The sequence below is a fragment of the Castanea sativa genome, chromosome 3 (genome assembly GCF_040712315.1).
Source record: "Castanea sativa cultivar Marrone di Chiusa Pesio chromosome 3, ASM4071231v1".
Taxonomy (NCBI): domain Eukaryota; kingdom Viridiplantae; phylum Streptophyta; class Magnoliopsida; order Fagales; family Fagaceae; genus Castanea; species Castanea sativa.
Genome location: NC_134015.1, coordinates 12,347,794 through 12,353,435, shown reverse-complemented (window position 1 = coordinate 12,353,435; position 5,642 = coordinate 12,347,794).

Here is a 5,642-nt window from a genome sequence, read left to right as displayed (position 1 = left end):
GAAGACCACGTGGCTTATGAAATGATTGCATGCAAATTCCCTTTGCTTGTAAAATCTCATGCATGGATTAACACATGCCACGTACTTATACACGAGAGGTGGACAATGGTGGCTCTTCTACTTGCTGAAGTGCTGATGAAGTTTCCTTCTTTGGCTGGCTTTCAATACCTACAAGGTAACATGTGGGTTACTCACTTGATTAACTCCAAGGGTATATTGAATGGGGGCATAGCAAATAGGAAAATGTCAGTTATTCTAAGCATATTTAAAACTATCTTTGCTAATAATTAAAGAGACTATTCATGTGACTTGTTTAATTAATATGCATAAATAATCTCGTAATTTATCATGTAATGGGTTGGAAAAGATAGAGTCAAATAGGTTTGGAGTCAAGCTTTATTCTAGCAAATAAGTATATACAGGGCTGGCTCAACACTTGTGGGGCCTAAGATGAAAATTTTAAGTGGGCTTTCTATATTTAAATATTAATTAAATAAAATTTATTAAACTTTTTTATTTCTCATTTAAAATCTATTTTTCTTGCTTTTAAGATACGAAATTACTAATTAAGTTTTTTGTTTTTATGTTCCTCTAACATTTCTTTTTCAATTAATAATATGACTAATTCACTTAATTTTAGTATACCTTAAATAAGATTTTTTTTTAATTGGTATGATAAATTATAATAAAGTAAAAGAGATTATTCATGCTACAGTGGGTGAGTTAGTGTCTTAGGGAAGTTAGTTTTAGCGTGTGAGGCCGTGGGTCATATGGCTGTGTGTTCTAGTATGTTATGGGCAGTGTGCAACTGCTATCAGCTATGCGTGTAGTGTTGTGTAGTGTACTATGGAGCCTTTTTTTTTTCCCCCCTTTTTAATAGTTTGTATTTTAGGATACAATAAGGCCTTTTTAACGCAATCTACTTAAATTTTTTTAATTGAAAAGTATATAGACAACTATTATATATGATGAGGAATGAAATATTCCAAGTCATCCACACCAACATCCGTCTAAAAGAAAGCTCGAGACGTGACTAACACCATAGCCGTCCATGGACGAAGTCAAACCCACGTCTCTCGTCCACAAAAGGCGACCACCTCGTCCTGACTATATTCGTCCACACGAGGAATACCCATGGATGAGCACGTACACTTGGGAATTACTAAAATACACTTCACCATTCCATAATACACGCATAACTTCCGGTGACCGTTGTATGAGAAAATGCAACTATCAGGTGGTTATGGGAGTTATCCAGGGGAGGTTACAATTTTAATAACTATCTCCAGGATACTATATAAACAGCCATTCAGACTAATGGAAGGTACGTTGAACATTTCCCAAGAAATTGGAACTTCCACAAATATAGAGAGAAAACTGACTTTACCATCGGAGGGTTCTTGGCCGGCGATCCCGGTCACCTTTGATTATTTTTCTTTAGTTTTCCAGGCCTTCAAGAGAGCGAGTGGTCCTTTCAAATCTGGAGCATCCAGCCTACTGATTTTCCTTGCATCATCAGTTGGCGCCGTCTGTGGGAAAAATAAACACTATTCATTGTTCTTTTCATTTGACTATATCTTTTGTTGAGGATCAGCCTTTCCTAGACAAAAGGCTGAATGGTTCGGACAAGATCAAGGGCTACCAGCCCAGGCCATCAGGAGAGTAGGGATGCATCTAGCAATCCCCTTCGTGATCATAGGTCGGCGCCTGTCATGCAACCGCCTTCTATTCAACATATACAATCCATGGCTGCCGCTATGGCAGAACTGACCCGTCAGAATCAGGAGTTGAATAGGGAGATCAACCTTAGGAGGCAGCGCCAGGATGGGCACATGGAGGGACGAGCCCAGAGTCAGGAAGGCGGAGGACAGAATGTCGAGTCTGAAAGTCAGATAAGGGGTACCGCTTCAAGAAGAATGCCACACTTGGAAAGAGAGATGGACCAGATGCGAAAAGCCATGGAGGACATGAGGGAGAACATGAGGCGGGCAAACCTAGTGGATGATATGGTTCATCGAACGGACTCCCCTTTCACGGCTTCCATCAACAGTCATCCCCTACCTCCAAAATTCAAAATGCCTTCCTTGGATTCATATGATGGAAATCGCGACCCGTGTGACCACATCGCCACTTTCAAGACAACCATGCACCTTCAAGGGGTCCCGGATGAGATTATGTGCAGAGCTTTCCCCACCACACTTAAGGGACCAGCACGGGTGTGGTTCAGCAAAATATCCCCAAACTCGGTGGGATCGTTTGAAGAGTTGAGTAAGTTGTTCGTCAATAATTTCATTGGAGGACAGCGCCACAAGCGTTCCTCCTCTAGTTTGCTGACTATAGAACAAGGGGAAAATGAGAGCCTGCGATCTTTTATTACTCGGTTTAATAGGGAAGCCTTGACGGTGGACGAAATGGATGACAAGTTGTTACTGGCAGCCTTCCACAATGGAGTCAATTCTGACTTATTCATTCATAAGCTTTACGAGCAGGAACCGCAGACCATGGCCAAGCTCGTCCACTCGGCCCAGAATTTCATGAATGCCGAGGACGCTATCATAGTCAAGAAAAGAAAAAGGGGAGAGCGCACGGAAGCGGGCCACCATCGTTACTCAGATCAGGGACCTCCTCCAAAGAAATCTCAGGCAGACGAGAGGAAAGATAAGGATGGGAAGAAAGCAAGTTCCTCCGCAAGGAATCACCAATATATGCCCCTGACCATGCCACTGGAGCAGGTTCTTATGCAGATCAAAGATGATCCGTCCATGAAATGGCCGGATAAGATGAAGGGAGATCCCAACAAGCGTAATAGGAGCAAGTACTACCGCTTTCACAGAGACCACGGGCACGACACGGACGAGTGTTTTGATTTGAAGCAGTAGATAGAAAATCTCATTAGACAAGGAAAACTAAGGAACTTCCTTGAACGAGACCAAAAATATGAGAAGTTGAAAGCTAAGGTGGAAGAATCATCACGTCCCCCACTAGGAGAAATAAGGGTAATTATAGGAGAAAACTCGACAGCGCAATCATCCAAGTCAAGAAAGACATATCTGAAAGTGGTGCAGAACATCAGCTGTCTGGACGACCTTGTAAGACGAGGGAAGTAGACGAGCAGGCCATTAAGTTCACGGACGAGGAGGCAGGACGACTTCACCACCCGTACGACGACGCGATAGTCATCACCCTACTCATTTCTGACTACATGACCAGGAAGGTGTTGATTGATAATGACAGTTCTGCAGACATTCTTTACTACCCCGCCTTCTAGCAAATGAGGTTAGGACGAGATCAGCTTCGACCAGTGAGTTCGCCATTGGTAGGATTCGGAGGAATGAAGGTGCAACTAGTGCGTACCATCACATTACCAGTGGTCGTCGGAACACATCCACAGCAGATAACCAAGGAGGTAAATTTCCTTGTTGTTGATTGTGCATCGTCATATAATGCAATTATTGGAAGACCAACCCTGAATAGCTGGAAGGCGGTGACCTCTACCTACCACTTGTCCATCAAATTTTCAACCGAGTACGGAGTAGGCCAAGTATAAGGAGATCAGTTGGCTGCCAGATAATGCTACTTGGCCATGCTGGTGATGGACAAACATATACAAGCAATGAGTATAGACGGGAGAAGGATCGCAGCAGAGCCCACTGAAGTATTGGAAGACGTCCCTTTGGACGAGAACCATCCTGAGAAGGTTGCTAGAATTGGGGTGAGCATGGAAGAGGGGGCAAAGCACGCTTTAGTCCGGTTTCTGAAGAAAAGCCTCGATGTCTTCACATGGAATCACGAGGACATGACTGGCATTGATCCAAGTGTTATTGCCCATAGCCTGAATGTATGTCCTTATTCAAAACCAGTGCGTCAGAAGAAAAGGATTTTCGCTCCTGAGCGAGATAATGCTATTAAGGAAGAAGTACAGAAGTTGCTTGTCGTGGAGTTCATCCGAGAAGTTTATTATCCGGATTGGTTAGCGAACGTGGTCATGGTTAAGAAAGCTAACGGCAAATGACGAATGTGCGTGGACTTCACTGATCTAAATAAGGCTTGCCCCAAGGATAATTACCCATTGCCACGCATTTTTCCAGCTGGTGGACTCGACGACAGGTCACAGAGTGCTTAGCTTCATGGACGCTTTCTCAGGTTACAACCAAATATAGATGGATGAAGCGGATCAAGAGAAGACCTCATTCGTTACAAGCCAAGGGTTGTATTGCTACAAGGTAATGCCCTTCGGTTTGAAGAACGTAGGGGCAACTTACTAGAGGCTGGTTAACCATATGTTCCGTCCTCAAATCGAGCGAAATGTAGAGGTTTATGTGGACGACATGCTGGTAGAAAGTCAGGATGAGGACAGTCATCTGGACGACCTTCAAGAGACTTTTGACACGTTGCCATGGTACAACATGAAATTAAATCCAAGCAAGTGTGCTTTCGGAGTTTCATCGGGTAAATATTTGGGCTTCATGGTTTCGCATAGAGGAATTGAAGCAAATCCGGATAAAATCCAAGCGATACTGAACATGGAGCCACCGAAAAATATCAAAGAAGTCCAGTCTCTTACCGGACGAGTCGCCGCCCTCAATAGGTTTGTATCAAAAGCTACTGACAAATGTTTACCATTCTTTAAAGTGCTCAGGAAGGCTTTTGAATGGACGGACGAATGTCAAAGGGCCTTCCAAGACTTGAAGACATATCTCATGACAGCACCGCTGTTGAGTCCGTCTATACCTGGTAAAGAGTTGTATTTGTATTTGGCAGTGTCCCCACACGCAGTAAGCTCAGCGTTGGTGAGGGAAGAGGGAAGGGTCCAAAATCCGGTTTATTATACAAGTCGTGCAATGAGAGGAGCAGAAGGACGATACCCGATGATGGAGAAGCTGGCCTTTGCATTGATCACAGCTTCTAGGAAGCTGAGGCATTATTTCCAAGCTCACATCATCAACGTCCTAACGGACCACCCCATAAAGAAAGCAATGAACAAGTTGGAAGCTGCTGGACGGCTGGTACAGTGGGCCGTTGAACTTAGCGAGTTCGATATCAGATACATCCCAAGGAGTGCGATAAAAGCGCAGGCATTGGTAGATTTCATCGCAGAGTTCACCCCCAGCCAAGACGACCTGGACAAGGATGAAGGAATTAAAAAGTGGGTGATCAATGTAGACGAATCGTCCACACTGCATGCAAGAGGGATTGGAGTTATATTGAAGTCCCCCGAGGGTGACAAGCTGGAGTACGCGACCTGTCTACAATATCAAACCACCAACAATGAGGCCGAGTATGAAGCGCTACTCAAGGGATTGGAATTGGCTAAGTCCTTAGGGGCGGAGTCGATAACAATCAGAGGAGATTCTCAGCTAGTCATCAACCAAGTAAATGGAATGTGTGATACTAAGGAGGGCCGGATGAAGAAATACCTCAGTAGAGTGAAACGACTTGCACGAAAGTTCTCAGCGATAAGTTTTGTTCAACTCCCCAGGGAGGAAAATATGGAAGCCGACGCCTTAGCAAAAGCAGCTTCAGCAGGAGTTACGGACGAGTATGACAACGTCCAGTATATGCCAAGCATAGACATTCCTGACATACAGCAGATAGAAGCAGGAGAGAATTGGACAAGTCTAATAGTAGTTTATCTTAAAGAT